The following is a 17,266-nucleotide window of genomic DNA, read 5'->3' on the forward strand; positions in this document are numbered from 1 at the left end:
AAGGAGGGCCTGAAGAAAAACTCGAGGGCCATAGGAAGAAAACCAGAGCACGTGGAATAAAACCAGGGCCCAAGGAATGAAATCAGAAACCGAGGAACAAAACCAGAGCCCGAGGAACAAAACCAGCCCTCGAGGAACAAAACCAGAAGCTGAGGAACAAAACCAGAGCCCGAGGAAAAAAAACAGGGCCCGAGGAAGAAAACCAGGGCTTGAGGAACAAAACCAGAGCTCGAAGAAAAAAACTAGAGCTCGAGGAACACAACCAGAGCCTGAGGAACACAACCAGAGCCCAAGGAACAAAAACAGAGCCCGAGGAAGAAAACCAGAGCCCGAGGAACAAAACCAGAGCTGGAGGAATTAAACTAGAGCTCTTGGAACAAAACCAGATGCCGAGGAAGAAAACAAGAGCCCGAGGAAGAAAACCAGATGCCGAGGAAGAAAACGAGAGCCCGAGGAACAAAACGAGAGTCCGAGGAACAAAACCAGAGACCGAGGTACAAAACCAGAGCTCGAAGAACAAAAATAGAGCTGGAGGAAGTAAACTAGGGCCCGAAGAAGAAAACGAGAGTCGAGGAAGAAATCCAGAGACTGAGCAACAAAACCAGAGCCTGAGGAAGAAAACCAGAGCTCGAGGAACAAAACCAGAACGCGAGGAAGAAAACGAGAGTCTGAGGAAGAAAACGAGAGCCCGAGGAACAAAACCAGTGCCCAAAAACAAAACCAGAGCTCGAGGAACAAAACCATATCCAGAGGAAGAAAACCAGAGCCCGAGGAAAAAAAACAGAGGCCGAGGAACAAAACTAGGGCCGGAAGAAGAAAACGAGAGCTCGAGGAATAAATCCAGTGCCCGAGCAACAAAACCAGAGCCTCAGGAAGAAAACCAGAGCTCGAGGAATAAAACTAAAACGGAAGGAACAAAACGAGAGTCTGAGGAAGAAAAGGAGAGCCTGGCTAACAAAACCAGTGCTCGAGGAACAAACCGAAACCCCAAGGAAGAAAACCAGAGCCTGAGGAACAAAACCAGAGACCGAGGTACAAAACCAGACCTCGAAAAACAAAACTAGAGCTCGAGGAACAAAAGCAGAGCCCGAGGAACACAACCAGAGCCCGAGGAACAAAAACAGAGACCGAGGAACAAAACTAGGGTCTGAAGAAGAAAACGAGAGCTCGAGGAAGAAATCCAGAGCCCGAGCAACAAAACCAGAGCCTGAGGAAGAAAACCAGAGCACGTGGAATAAAACCAGGGCCCAAGGAACGAAATCAGAAACTGAGGAACAAAACTAGGGCCCGAGGAACAAAACTAGGGCCCGAAGAAGAAAACGAGAGCTCGAGGAAGAAATCCAGAGCCTAAGCAACAAAACCAGAGCCTGAGGAAGAAAACCAGAACGCGAGGAATAAAACCAGAACGCGAGGAACAAAACGAGAGTCTCAGGAAGAAAAGGAGAGCCCGAGGAAGAAAACCAGTGCTCGAGGAACAAACCGAAACCCCAAGGAAGAAAGCCCAGACCCGAGGAACAAAACAAGAGACCGAGGTACAAATCCAGAGCTCGAAGAACAAAAGTAGAGCTCGAGGAACAAAAGCAGAGCCCGAGGTACACAACCAGAGCCCGAGGAACAAAAACAGAGACCGAGGAATAAAACTAGGGCCCGAAGAAGAAAACAAGAGCTCGAGGAAGAAATGCAGAGCCCGAGCAACAAAACCAGAGCCTCAGGAAGAAAACCAGAGCGCGAGGAATAAAACCAGAACGCGAGGAATAAAACGAGAGTCTGAGGAAGAAAAGGAGAGCCTGAGGAAGAAAAGCAGTGCCCAAGGAACAAAACCAGAGCTCGAGGAACAAAACCAGATACGGAGGAAGAAAAACAGAGCCCGAGGAACAAAACCAGAGCTGGAGGAAGTAAACTAGAGCTCTTGGAACAAAAGCAGATGCCGAGGAAGAAAACGAGAGCCCGAGGAAGAAAACCAGATGCCGAGGAAGAAAACGAGAGCCCGAGGAAGAAAACGAGAGTCCGAGGAACAAAACCAAAGCCCGAGGAACAAAACCAGAGCCCAAGGAACAAACCGAAACCCCAAGGAAGAAAACCAGGGCCTGAGGAACAAAACCAGAGACCGAGGTACAAAACCAAAGCTCAAAGAACAAAACTAGAGCTCGAGGAACAAAACCAGACCCCAAGGAACAAAAACAGAGCCCAAGGACAAAAAGGAGGGCCTGAAGAACAAAGCGAGGACCATAGGAAGAAAACCAGAGCCCGTGGAATAAAACCAGGGCCCAAGGAACGAAGTCAGAAACCGAGGAACAAAACCAGAGCCCGAGGAACAAAACCAGAGCCCGAGGAACAAAACTAGGGCCCGAACAAGAAAACAAGAGCTCGAGGAAGAAATCCAGAGCCCAAGCAACAAAACCAGAGCCTGAGGAAGAAAACCAGAGCTTGAGGAATAAAACCAGAACGCGAGGAACAAAACGAGAGTCTGAGGAAGAAAAGGAGAGCCCGAGGAAGAAAACCAGTGCCCAAGGAACAAAACCAGAGCTTGAGGAAGAAAACCAGATCCGGAGGAAGAAAACCAGAGCCTGAGGAACAAAACCAGAGCACGTGGAATAAACCCAGGGCCCAAGGAACGAAATCAGAAACCGAGGAACAAAACCAGAGCCCGAGGAACAAAACCAGAGCCCGAGGAACAAAACTAGGGCCCGAAGAAGAAAACAAGAGCTCGAGGAAGAAATCCAGAGCCCGAGCAACAAAACCAGAGCCTGAGGAAGAAAACTAGAGCTCGAGGAACAAAACCAGAACGCGAGGAACAAAACGAGACTCTGAGGAAGAAAAGGAGAGCCCGAGGAACAAAACCAGTGCCCAAGGAAGAAAACCAGATCCGGAGGAACAAAACCAGAGCCCAAGGACAAAAAGGAGGGCCTGAAGAAAAACACGAGGGCCATAGGAAGAAAACCAGAGCACTTGGAATAAAACCAGAACGCGAGGAATAAAACGAGAGTCTGAGGAAGAAAAGCAGAGCCTGAGGAAGAAAAGCAGTGCCCAAGGAACAAAACCAGAGCTCGAGGAACAAAACCAGATCCGGAGGAATTAAACGAGAGCCCGAGGAACAAAACCAGAGCCCGTGGAATAAAACCAGGGTCCAAGGAACGAAACCAGAAACCGAGGAAAAAAAAACATAGCCCGAGGAACAAAACCAGCCCTTGAGGAACAAAACCAGAGGCCGAGGAACAAAACCAGAGCCCGAGGAAAAAAAACAGGGCCCGAGGAACAAAACGAAACCCCGAGGAAGAAAACCAGGGCTTGAGGAACAAAACCAGAGCCCGAGGAACACAACCAGAGCCCGAAGAACACAACCAGAGCCCAGGGAACAAAAACAGAGCCCGAGGAAGAAAACCAGAGCCCGAGGAAGAAAACCAGAGCTGGAGGAAGTAAACTAGAGCTCTTGGAACAAAACCAGATGCCGAGGAAGAAAACGAGAGCCCGAGAAACAAAACCAGATGCCGAGGAAGAAAATGAGAGCACGAGGAAGAAAACGAGACTCCGAGGAACAAAACCAAAGCCCGATGAACAAAACCAGAGCCCAAGGAACAAAGCGAAACCCCAAGGAAGAAAACCAGGGCCTGAGGAACAAAACTAGAGCTCGAGGAAGAAAACCAGAGCCCGAGGTACACAACCAGAGCCCGAGGAACAAAAACAGAGCCCAAGGAACAAAACTAGGGCCCGAAGAAGAAAACGAGAGCCCGAGGAAGAAATGCAGAGCCCGAGCAACAAAACCAGAGCCTCAGGAAGAAAACCAGAGCTCGAGGAATAAAACCAGAATGCGAGGAACAAAACGAGAGTCTGAGGAAGAAAAGGAGAGCCCGAGGAACAAAACCAGTGCTCGAGGAACAAACCGAAACCCCAAGGAAGAAAACCAGGGCCTGAGGAACAAAACCAGAGACCGAGGTACAAAACCAGAGCTCGAAGAACAAAAGTAGAGCTCGAGGAACAAAAGCAGAGCCCGAGGAACACAACCAGAGCCCGAGGAACAAAAACAGAGACCGAGGAACAAAACTAGGGTCTGCAGAAGAAAACGAGAGCTCTAGGAAGAAATGCAGAGCCCAAGCAACAAAACCAGAGCCTCAGGAAGAAAACCAGAGCGCGAGGAATAAAACCAGAACGCGAGGAATAAAACGAGAGTCTGAGGAAGAAAAGGAGAGCCTGAGGAAGAAAAGCAGTGCCCAAGGAACAAAACCAGAGCTCGAGGAACAAAACCAGATACGGAGGAAGAAAACCAGAGCCCGAGGAATAAAACCAGGGTCCAAGGAACGAAACCAGAAACCGAGGGAAAAAAAACAGAGCCCGAGGAACAAAACCAGCCCTTGAGGAACAAAACCAGAGGCCGAGGAACAAAACCAGAGCCCGAGGAAAAAAAACAGGGCCCGAGGAACAAAACGAAACCCCGACGAAGAAAACCAGGGCTTGAGGAACAAAACCAGAGCTCGAAGAACAAAACTAGAGCTCGAGGAACAAAACCAGAGCCCGAGGAACACAACCAGAGCCTGAGGAACACAACCAGAGCCCAGCGAACAAAAACAGAGCCCGAGGAAGAAAACCAGAGCCCGAGGAAGAAAACCAGAGCCCGAGGAAGTAAACTAGAGCTCTTGGAACAAAACCAGATGCCGAGGAAGAAAACGAGAGCCCGAGGAACAAAACCAGATGCCGTGGAAGAAAACGAGAGGCCGAGGAAGAAAACGAGAGTCCGAGGAACAAAACCAAAGCCCGAGGAACAAAACCAGAGACAAAGGAACAAACCGAAACCCCAAGGAAGAAAACCAGGGCCTGAGGAACAAAACTAGAGCTCGAGGAAGAAAACCAGAGCCCGAGGTACACAACCAGAGCCCGAGGAACAAAAACAGAGCCCGAGGAACAAAACTAGGGCCCGAAGAAGAAAACGAGAGCTCGAGGAATAAATCCAGTGCCCGAGCAACAAAACCAGAGCCTCAGGAAGAAAACCAGAGCTCGAGGAATAAAACTAGAACGCGAGAAACAAAACGAGAGTCTGAGGAAGAAAAGGAGAGCCCGGCTAACAAAACCAGTGCTCGAGGAACAAACCGAAACCCCAAGGAAGAAAACCAGAGCCTGAGGAAAAAAACCAGAGACCGAGGTACAAAACCAGAGCTCGAAAAACAAAACCAGAGCTCGAGGAACAAAAGCAGAGCCCGAGGAACAAAAGCAGAGACCGAGGAACAAAACCAGAGACCGAGGAACAAAACTAGGGTCTGCAGAAGAAAACGAGAGCTCGAGGAAGAAATCCAGAGCCCGAGCAAGAAAACCAGAGCCTGAGGAAGAAAACCAGAGCTCGAGGAATAAAACCAGAACGTGAGGAACAAAACGAGAGTCTGAGGAAGAAAACGAGAGCCCGAGGAAGACAACCAGTGCCCAAGGAACAAAACCAGAGCTTGAGGAAGAAAACCAGATCCGGACGAAGAAAAGCAGAGACTGAGGAACAAAACCAGAGCACGTGGAATAAAACCAGGGCCCAAGGAACGAAATCAGAAACCGAGGAAGAAAACCAGAGCCTGAGGAACAAAACCAGAGCCCGAGGAACAAAACTAGGGCCCGAAGAAGAAAACGAGAGCTCGAGGAAGAAATCCAGAGCCCGAGCAACAAAACCAGAGCCTGAGGAATAAGACCAGAGCTCGAGGAATAAAACCAGAACGCGAGGAACAAAACGAGAGACTGAGGAAGAAAACGAGAGCCCGAGGAAAAAAAAACAGTGCCCAAGGAAGAAAACCAGATCCGGAGGAACAAAACCAGAGCCCAAGGACAAAAAGGAGGGCCTGAAGAAAAACTCGAGGGCCATAGGAAGAAAACCAGAGCACGTGGAATAAAACCAGGGCCCAAGGAATGAAATCAGAAACCGAGGAACAAAACCAGAGCCCGAGGAACAAAACCAGCCCTCGAGGAACAAAACCAGAGGCTGAGGAACAAAACCAGAGCCCGAGGAAAAAAAACAGGGCCCGAGGAACAAAACGAAACCCCGAGGAAGGAAACCAGGGCTTGAGGAACAAAACCAGAGCTCGAAGAAAAAAACTAGAGCTCGAGGAACAAAACCAGAGCCTGAGGAACACAACCAGAGCCTGAGGAACACAACCAGAGCCCAAGGAACAAAAACAGAGCCCGAGGAAGAAAACCAGAGCCCGAGGAACAAAACCAGAGCTGGAGGAATTAAACTAGAGCTCTTGGAAAAAAACCAGATGCCGAGGAAGAAAACAAGAGCCCGAGGAAGAAAACCAGATGCCGAGGAAGAAAACGAGAGCCCGAGGAACAAAACGAGAGTCCGAGGAACAAAACCAGAGACCGAGGTACAAAACCAGAGCTCGAAGAACAAAAATAGAGCTGGAGGAAGTAAACTAGGGCCCGAAGAAGAAAACGAGAGTCGAGGAAGAAATCCAGAGCCTGAGCAACAAAACCAGAGCCTGAGGAAGAAAACCAGAGCTCGAGGAACAAAACCAGAACGCGAGGAACAAAACGAGAGTCTGAGGAAGAAAACGAGAGCCCGAGGAACAAAACCAGTGCCCAAAAACAAAACCAGAGCTCGAGGAACAAAACCATATCCGGAGGAAGAAAACCAGAGCCCGAGGAAAAAAAACAGAGGCCGAGGAACAAAACTAGGGCCCGAAGAAGAAAACGAGAGCTCGAGGAAGAAATCCAGTGCCCGAGCAACAAAACCAGAGCCTCAGGAAGAAAACCAGAGCTCGAGGAATAAAACTAGAATGGAAGGAACAAAACGAGAGTCTGAGGAAGAAAAGGAGAGCCTGGCTAACAAAACCAGTGCTCGAGGAACAAACCGAAATCCCAAGGAAGAAAACCAGAGCCTGAGGAACAAAACCAGAGACCGAGGTACAAAACCAGACCTCGAAAAACAAAACTAGAGCTCGAGGAACAAAAGCAGAGCCCGAGGAACACAACCAGAGCCCGAGGAACAAAAACAGAGACCGAGGAACAAAACTAGGGTCTGAAGAAGAAAACGAGAGCTCGAGGAAGAAATCCAGAGCCCGAGCAACAAAACCAGAGCCTGAGGAAGAAAACCAGAGCACGTGGAATAAAACCAGGGCTCAAGGAACGAAATCAGAAACTGAGGAACAAAACCAGAGCCCGAGGAACAAAACCAGAGCCCGAGGAACAAAACTAGGGCCCGAAGAAGAAAACGAGAGCTCAAGGAAGAAATCCAGAGCCTAAGCAACAAAACCAGAGTCTGAGGAAGAAAACCAGAGCTCGAGGAATAAAACCAGAACGCGAGGAACAAAACGAGAGTCTGAGGAAGAAAAGGAGAGCCCGAGGAAGAAAACCAGTGCTCAAGGAACAAACCGAAACCCCAAGGAAGAAAGCCCGGACCCGAGGAACAAAACAAGAGACCGAGGTACAAAACCAGAGCTCGAAGAACAAAAGTAGAGCTCGAGGAACAAAAGCAGAGCCCGAGGTACACAACCAGAGCCCGAGGAACAAAAACAGAGACCGAGGAATAAAACTAGGGCCCGAAGAAGAAAACAAGAGCTCGAGGAAGAAATGCAGAGCCCGAGCAACAAAACCAGAGCCTCAGGAAGAAAACCAGAGCGCGAGGAATAAAACCAGAACGCGAGGAATAAAACGAGAGCCTGAGGAAGAAAAGGAGAGCCTGAGGAAGAAAAGCAGTGCCCAAGGAACAAAACCAGAGCTCGAGGAACAAAACCAGATACGGAGGAAGAAAAACAGAGCCCGAGGAACAAAACCAGAGCTGGAGGAAGTAAACTAGAGCTCTTGGAACAAAAGCAGATGCCGAGGAAGAAAACGAGAGCCCGAGGAAGAAAACCAGATGCCGAGGAAGAAAACGAGAGCCCGAGGAAGAAAACGAGAGTCCGAGGAACAAAACCAAAGCCCGAGGAACAAAACCAGAGCCCAAGGAACAAACCGAAACCCCAAGGAAGAAAACCAGGGCCTGAGGAACAAAACCAGAGACCGAGGTACAAAACCAGAGCTCAAAGAACAAAACTAGAGCTCGAGGAACAAAACCAGACCCCAAGGAACAAAAACAGAGCCCAAGGACAAAAAGGAGGGCCTGAAGAACAAAGCGAGGACCATATGAAGAAAACCAGAGCCCGTGGAATAAAACCAGGGCCCAAGGAACGAAGTCAGAAACCGAGGAACAAAACCAGAGCCCGAGGAACAAAACCAGAGCCCGAGGAACAAAACTAGGGCCCGAACAAGAAAACAAGAGCTCGAGGAAGAAATCCAGAGCCCAAGCAACAAAACCAGAGCCTGAGGAAGAAAACCAGAGCTCGAGGAATAAAACCAGAACGCGAGGAACAAAACGAGAGTCTGAGGAAGAAAAGGAGAGCCCGAGGAAGAAAACCAGTGCCCAAGGAACAAAACCAGAGCTTGAGGAAGAAAACCAGAGCCTGAGGAACAAAACCAGAGCACGTGGAATAAAACTAGGGCCCAAGGAACGAAATCAGAAACCGAGGAACAAAACCAGAGCCCGAGGAACAAAACCAGAGCCCGAGGAACAAAACTAGGGCCCGAAGAAGAAAACAAGAGCTCGAGGAAGAAATCCAGAGCCCGAGCAACAAATCCAGAGCCTGAGGAAGAAAACTAGAGCTCGAGGAACAAAACCAGAACGCGAGGAACAAAACGAGACTCTGAGGAAGAAAAGGAGAGCCCGAGGAACAAAACCAGTGCCCAAGGAAGAAAACCAGATCCGGAGGAACAAAACCAGAGCCCAAGGACAAAAAGGAGGGCCTGAAGAAAAACACGAGGGCCATAGGAAGAAAACCAGAGCACTTGGAATAAAACCAGAACGCGAGGAATAAAACGAGAGTCTGAGGAACAAAAGCAGAGCCTGAGGAAGAAAAGCAGTGCCCAAGGAACAATACCAGAGCTCGAGGAACAAAACCAGATCCGGAGGAAGAAAACGAGAGCCCGAGGAACAAAACCAGAGCCCGTGGAATAAAACCAGGGTCCAAGGAATGAAACCAGAAACCGAGGAAAAAAAAACATAGCCCGAGGAACAAAACCAGCCCTTGAGGAACAAAACCAGAGGCCGAGGAACAAAACCAGAGCCCGAGGAAAAAAAACAGGGCCCGAGGAACAAAACGAAACCCCGAGGAAGAAAACCAGGGCTTGAGGAACAAAACCAGAGCTCGAAGAACAAAACTAGAGCTTGAGGAACAAAACCAGAGCCCAAGGAACACAACCAGAGCCCGAGGAACACAACCAGAGCCCAGGGAACAAAAACAGAGCCCGAGGAAGAAAACCAGAGCCCGAGGAAGAAAACCAGAGCCCGAGGAAGTAAACTAGAGCTCTTGGAACAAAACCAGATGCCGAGGAAGAAAACGAGAGCCCGAGGAACAAAACCAGATGCCGAGGAAGAAAATGAGAGCACGAGGAAGAAAACGAGAGTCCGAGGAACAAAACCAAAGCCCGATGAACAAAACCAGAGCCCAAGGAACAAACCGAAACCCCAAGGAAGAAAACCAGGGCCTGAGGAACAAAACTAGAGCTCGAGGAAGAAAACCAGAGCCCGAGGTACACAACCAGAGCCCGAGGAACAAAAACAGAGCCCGAGGAACAAAACTAGGGCCCGAAGAAGAAAACGAGAGCTCGAGGAAGAAATGCAGAGCCCGAGCAACAAAACCAGAGCCTCAGGAAGAAAACCAGAGCTCGAGGAATAAAACCAGAATGCGAGGAACAAAACAAGAGTCTGAGGAAGAAAAGGAGAGCCCGAGGAACAAAACCAGTGCTCGAGGAACAAACCGAAACCCCAAGGAAGAAAACCAGGGCCTGAGGAACAAAACCAGAGACCGAGGTACAAAACCAGAGCTCGAAGAACAAAAGTAGAGCTCGAGGAACAAAAGCAGAGCCCGAGGAACACAACCAGAGCCCGAGGAACAAAAACAGAGACCGAGGAACAAAACTAGGGCCCGAAGAAGAAAACGAGAGCTCTAGGAAGAAATGCAGAGCCCAAGCAACAAAACCAGAGCCTCAGGAAGAAAACCAGAGCGCGAGGAATAAAACCAGAACGCGAGGAATAAAACGAGAGTCTGAGGAAGAAAAGGAGAGCCTGAGGAAGAAAAGCAGTGCCCAAGGAACAAAACCAGAGCTCGAGGAACAAAACCAGATACGGAGGAAGAAAACCAGAGCCCGAGGAATAAAACCAGGGTCCAAGGAACGAAACCAGAAACCGAGGGAAAAAAAACAGAGCCCGAGGAACAAAACCAGCCCTTGAGGAACAAAACCAGAGGCCGAGGAACAAAACCAGAGCCCGAGGAAAAAAAACAGGGCCCGAGGAACAAAACGAAACCCCGACGAAGAAAACCAGGGCTTGAGGAACAAAACCAGAGCTCGAAGAACAAAACTAGAGCTCGAGGAACAAAACCAGAGCCCGAGGAACACAACCAGAGCCTGAGGAACACAACCAGAGCCCAGCGAACAAAAACAGAGCCCGAGGAAGAAAACCAGAGCCCGAGGAAGAAAACCAGAGCCCGAGGAAGTAAACTAGAGCTCTTGGAACAAAACCAGATGCCGAGGAAGAAAACGAGAGCCCGAGGAACAAAACCAGATGCCGAGGAAGAAAAGGAGAGCCCGAGGAAGAAAACGAGAGTCCGAGGAACAAAACCAAAGCCCGAGGATCAAAGCCAGAGCCCAAGGAACAAACCGAAACCCCAAGGAAGAAAACCAGGGCCTGAGGAATAAAACTAGAGCTCGAGGAAGAAAACCAGAGCCCGAGGTACACAACCAGAGCCCGAGGAACAAAAACAGAGCCCGAGGAACAAAACTAGGGCCCGAAGAAGAAAACGAGAGCTCGAGGAAGAAATACAGAGCCCGAGCAACAAAACCAGAGCCTCAGGAAGAAAACCAGAGCTCGAGGAATAAAACTAGAACGCGAGGAACAAAACGAGAGTCTGAGGAAGAAAAGGAGAGCCCGGCTAACAAAACCAGTGCTCGAGGAACAAACCGAAAACCCAAGGAAGAAAACCAGAGCCTGAGGAACAAAACCAGAGACCGAGGTACAAAACCAGACCTCGAAAAACAAAACTAGAGCTCGAGGAACAAAAGCAGAGCCCGAGGAACACAACCAGAGCCCGAGGAACAAAAACAGAGACCGAGGAACAAAACTAGGGTCTGAAGAAGAAAACGAGAGCTCGAGGAAGAAATCCAGAGCCCGAGCAACAAAACCAGAGCCTGAGGAAGAAAACCAGAGCACGTGGAATAAAACCAGGGCCCAAGGAACGAAATCAGAAACTGAGGAACAAAACCAGAGCCCGAGGAACAAAACCAGAGCCCGAGGAACAAAACTAGGGCCCGAAGAAGAAAACGAGAGCTCGAGGAAGAAATCCAGAGCCTAAGCAACAAAACCAGAGCCTGAGGAAGAAAACCAGAGCTCAAGGAATAAAACCAGAACGCGAGGAACAAAACGAGAGTCTGAGGAAGAAAAGGAGAGCCCGAGGAAGAAAACCAGTGCTCGAGGAACAAACCGAAACCCCAAGGAAGAAAGCCCGGACCCGAGGAACAAAACAAGAGACCGAGGTACAAAACCAGAGCTCGAAGAACAAAAGTAGAGCTCGAGGAACAAAAGCAGAGCCCGAGGTACACAACCAGAGCCCGAGGAACAAAAACAGAGACCGAGGAATAAAACTAGGGCCCGAAGAAGAAAACAAGAGCTCGAGGAAGAAATGCAGAGCCCGAGCAACAAAACCAGAGCCTCAGGAAGAAAACCAGAGCACGAGGAATAAAACCAGAACGCGAGGAATAAAACGAGAGTCTGAGGAAGAAAAGGAGAGCCTGAGGAAGAAAAGCAGTGCCCAAAGAACAAAACCAGAGCTCGAGGAACAAAACCAGATACGGAGGAAGAAAAACAGAGCCCGAGGAACAAAACCAGAGCTGGAGGAAGTAAACTAGAGCTCTTGGAACAAAAGCAGATGCCGAGGAAGAAAACGAGAGCCCGAGGAAGAAAACCAGATGCCGAGGAAGAAAACGAGAGCCCGAGGAAGAAAACGAGAGTCCGAGGAACAAAACCAAAGCCCGAGGAAAAAAACCAGAGCCCAAGGAACAAACCGAAACCCCAAGGAAGAAAACCAGGGCCTGAGGAACAAAACCAGAGACCGAGGTACAAAACCAGAGCTCAAAGAACAAAACTAGAGCTCGAGGAACAAAACCAGACCCCAAGGAACAAAAACAGAGCCCAAGGACAAAAAGGAGGGCCTGAAGAACAAAGCGAGGACCATAGGAAGAAAACCAGAGACCGTGGAATAAAACCAGGGCCCAAGGAACGAAGTCAGAAACCGAGGAACAAAACCAGAGCCCGAGGAACAAAACCAGAGCTTGAGGAAGAAAACCAGATCCGGAGGAAGAAAACCAGAGCCTGAGGAACAAAACCAGAGCACGTGGAATAAAACCAGGGCCCAAGGAACGAAATCAGAAACTGAGGAACAAAACCAGAGCCCGAGGAACAAAACCAGCGCCCGAGGAACAAAACCAGAGCCCGAGGAACAAAACTAGGGCCCGAAGAAGAAAACAAGAGCTCGAGGAAGAAATCCAGAGCCCGAGCAACAAAACCAGAGCCTGAGGAAGAAAACTAGAGCTCGAGGAACAAAACCAGAACGCGAGGAACAAAACGAGACTCTGAGGAAGAAAAGGAGAGCCCGAGGAACAAAACCAGTGCCCAAGGAAGAAAACCAGATCCGGAGGAACAAAACCAGAGCCCAAGGACAAAAAGGAGGGCCTGAAGAAAAACACGAGGGCCATAGGAAGAAAACCAGAGCACTTGGAATAAAACCAGAACGCGAGGAATAAAACGAGAGTCTGAGGAAGAAAAGCAGAGCCTGAGGAAGAAAAGCAGTGCCCAAGGAACAAAACCAGAGCTCGAGGAACAAAACCAGATCCGGAGGAAGAAAACGAGAGCCCGAGGAACAAAACCAGAGCCCGTGGAATAAAACCAGGGTCCAAGGAACGAAACCAGAAACCGAGGAAAAAAAAACATAGCCCGAGGAACAAAACCAGCCCTTGAGGAACAAAACCAGAGGCCGAGGAACAAAACCAGAGACCGAGGAAAAAAAACAGGGCCCGAGGAACAAAACGAAACCCCGAGGAAGAAAACCAGGGCTTGAGGAACAAAACCAGAGCTCGAAGAACAAAACTAGAGCTTGAGGAACAAAACCAGAGCCCGAGGAACACAACCAGAGCCCGAGGAACACAACCAGAGCCCAGGGAACAAAAACAGAGCCCGAGGAAGAAAACCAGAGCCCGAGGAAGAAAACCAGAGCCCGAGGAAGTAAACTAGAGCTCTTGGAACAAAACCAGATGCCGAGGAAGAAAACGAGAGCCCGAGAAACAAAACCAGATGCCGAGGAAGAAAATGAGAGCACGAGGAAGAAAACGAGAGTCCGAGGAAGAAAACGAGAGTCCGAGGAACAAAACCAAAGCCCGAGGAACAAAACCAGAGCCCAAGGAACAAACCGAAATCCCAAGGAAGAAAACCAGGGCCTGAGGAACAAAACTAGAGCTCGAGGAAGAAAACCAGAGCCCGAGGTACACAACCAGAGCCCGAGGAACAAAAACAGAGCCCGAGGAACAAAACTAGGGTCTGAAGAAGAAAACGAGAGCTCGAGGAAGAAATCCAGAGCCCGAGCAACAAAACCAGAGCCTGAGGAAGAAAACCAGAGCACGTGGAATAAAACCAGGGCCCAAGGAACGAAATCAGAAACTGAGGAACAAAACCAGAGCCCGAGGAACAAAACCAGAGCCCGAGGAACAAAACTAGGGCCCGAAGAAGAAAACGAGAGCTCGAGGAAGAAATCCAGAGCCTAAGCAACAAAACCAGAGCCTGAGGAAGAAAACCAGAGCTCGAGGAATAAAACCAGAACGCGAGGAACAAAACGAGAGTCTGAGGAAGAAAAGGAGAGCCCGAGGAAGAAAACCAGTGCTCGAGGAACAAACCGAAACCCCAAGGAAGAAAGCCCGGACCCGAGGAACAAAACAAGAGACCGAGGTACAAAACCAGAGCTCGAAGAACAAAAGTAGAGCTCGAGGAACAAAAGCAGAGCCCGAGGTACACAACCAGAGCCCGAGGAACAAAAACAGAGACCGAGGAATAAAACTAGGGCCCGAAGAAGAAAACAAGAGCTCGAGGAAGAAATGCAGAGCCCGAGCAACAAAACCAGAGCCTCAGGAAGAAAACCAGAGCGCGACGAATAAAACCAGAACGCGAGGAATAAAACGAGAGTCTGAGGAAGAAAAGGAGAGCCTGAGGAAGAAAAGCAGTGCCCAAGGAACAAAACCAGAGCTCGAGGAACAAAACCAGATACGGAGGAAGAAAAACAGAGCCCGAGGAACAAAACCAGAGCTGGAGGAAGTAAACTAGAGCTCTTGGAACAAAAGCAGATGCCGAGGAAGAAAACGAGAGTCCGAGGAACAAAACCAAAGCCCGAGGAACAAAACCAGAGCCCAAGGAACAAACCGAAACCCCAAGGAAGAAAACCAGGGCCTGAGGAACAAAACCAGAGACCGAGGTACAAAACCAGAGCTCAAAGAACAAAACTAGAGCTCGAGGAACAAAACCAGAGCCCAAGGAACAAAAACAGAGCCCAAGGACAAAAAGGAGGGCCTGAAGAACAAAGCGAGGACCATAGGAAGAAAACCAGAGCCCGTGGAATAAAACCAGGGCCCAAGGAACGAAGTCAGAAACCGAGAAACAAAACCAGAGCCCGAGGAACAAAACCAGAGCCCGAGGAACAAAACTAGGGCCCGAAGAAGAAAACGAGAGCTTGAGGAAGAAATCCAGAGCCCGAGCAACAAAACCAGAGCCTGAGGAAGAAAACCAGAGCTCGAGGAATAAAACCAGAATGCGAGGAACAAAACGAGAGACTGAGGAAGAAAACGAGAGCCCGAGGAACAAAACTAGGGTCTGCAGAAGAAAACGAGAGCTCGAGGAAGAAATCCAGAGCCCGAGCAAGAAAACCAGAGCCTGAGGAAGAAAACGAGAGCCCGAGGAAGACAACCAGTGCCCAAGGAACAAAACCAGAGCTTGAGGAAGAAAACTAGATCCGGACGAAGAAAAGCAGAAACTGAGGAACAAAACCAGAGCACGTGGAATAAAACCAGGGCCCAAGGAACGAAATCAGAAACCGAGGAACAAAACCAGAGCCCGAGGAACAAAACCAGAGCCCGAGGAACAAAACTAGGGTCTGAAGAAGAAAACGAGAGCTGGAGGAAGAAATCCAGAGCCCGAGCAACAAAACCAGAGCCTCAGGAAGAAATCCAGAGCTCAAGGAATAAAACCAGAATGCGAGGAACAAAACGAGAGACTGAGGAAGAAAACGAGAGCCCGAGGAACAAAACCAGTGCTAGAGGAACAAACCGAAACCCCAAGGAAGAAAACCAGAGCCTGAGGAACAAAACCAGAGACCGAGGTACAAAACCAGAGCTCGAAGAACAAAAGTAGAGCTCGAAGAACAAAAGCAGAGCCCGAGGAACACAACCAGAGCCCGAGGAACAAAAACAGAGACCGAGGAACAAAACTAGGGCCCGAAGAAGAAAACGAGAGCTCGAGGAAGAAATGCAGAGCCCGAGCAACAAAACCAGAGCCTCAGGAAGAAAACCAGAGCGCGAGGAATAAAACCAGAACGCGAGGAATAAAACGAGAGTCTGAGGAAGAAAAGGAGAGCCTGAGGAAGAAAAGCAGTGCCCAAGGAACAAAACCAGAGCTCGAGGAACAAAACCAGATACGGAGGAAGAAAACCAGAGCCCGAGGAATAAAACCAGGGTCCAAGGAACGAAACCAGAAACCGAGGAAAAAAAAACAGAGCCCGAGGAACAAAACCAGCCCTTGAGGAACAAAACCAGAGGCCGAGGAACAAAACCAGAGCCCAAGGAAAAAAAACAGGGCCCGAGGAACAAAACGAAACCCCGACGAAGAAAACCAGGGCTTCAGGAACAAAAGCAGAGCTCGAGGAACAAAACCAGAGCCCGAGGAACACAACCAGAGCCCGAGGAACACAACCAGAGCCCAGGGAACAAAAACAGAGCCCGAGGAAGAAAACCAGAGCCCGAGGAAGAAAACCAGAGCCGGAGGAAGTAAACTAGAGCTCTTGGAACAAAACCAGATGCTGAGGAAGAAAATGAGAGTCCGAGGAACAAAACCAAAGCCCGAGGAACAAAACCAGAGCCCAAGGAACAAACCGAAACCCCAAGGAAGAAAACCAGGGCCTGAGGAACAAAACTAGAGCTCGAGGAAGAAAACCAGAGCCCGAGGTACACAACCAGAGCCCGAGGAACAAAAACAGAGCCCGAGGCACAAAACTAGGGCCCGAAGAAGACAACGAGAGCTCGAGGAATAAATCCAGTGCCCGAGCAACAAAACCAGAGCCTCAGGAAGAAAACCAGAGCTCGAGGAATAAAACTAGAACGCGAGGAACAAAACGAGAGTCTGAGGAAGAAAAGGAGAGCCCGGTTAACAAAACCAGTGCTCGAGGAACAAACCGAAACCCCAAGGAAGAAAACCAGAGCCTGAGGAACAAAACCAGAGACCGAGGTACAAAACCAGACCTCGAAAAACAAAACCAGAGCTCGAGGAACAAAAGCAGAGCCCGAGGAACAAAACCAGAGCCCGAGGAACAAAACCAGAGACCGAGGAACAAAACTAGGGTCTGCAGAAGAAAACGAGAGCTCGAGGAAGAAATCCAGAGCCCGAGCAAGAAAACCAGAGCCTGAGGAAGAAAACCAGAGCTCGAGGAATAAAACCAGAACGTGAGGAACAAAACGAGAGTCTGAGGAAGAAAAGGAGAGCCCGAGGAAGACAACCAGTGCCCAAGGAACAAAACCAGAGCTTGAGGAAGAAAACCAGATCCGGACGAAGAAAAGCAGAGACTGAGGAACAAAACCAGAGCACGTGGAATAAAACCAGGGCCCAAGGAACGAAATCAGAAACCGAGGAACAAAACCAGAGCCCGAGGAACAAAACCAGAGCCCGAGGAACAAAACTAGGGTCTGAAGAAGAAAACGAGAGCTCGAGGAAGAAATCCAGAGCCCGAGCAACAAAACCAGAGCCTCAGGAAGAAAACCAGAGCTCGAGGAATAAAACCAGAATGCGAGGAACAAAACGAGAGACTGAGGAAGAAAACGAGAGCCCGAGGAACAAAACCAGTGCTCGAGGAACAAACCGAAACCCCAAGGAAGAAAGCCCGGACCCGAGGAACAAAACAAGAGACCGAGGTACAAAACCAGAGCTCGAAGAACAAAAGTAGAGCTCGAGGAACAAAAG

This window comes from Calonectris borealis, unplaced genomic scaffold (assembly GCF_964195595.1).
Source record: "Calonectris borealis unplaced genomic scaffold, bCalBor7.hap1.2 HAP1_SCAFFOLD_75, whole genome shotgun sequence".
Taxonomy (NCBI): Eukaryota; Metazoa; Chordata; class Aves; order Procellariiformes; family Procellariidae; genus Calonectris; species Calonectris borealis.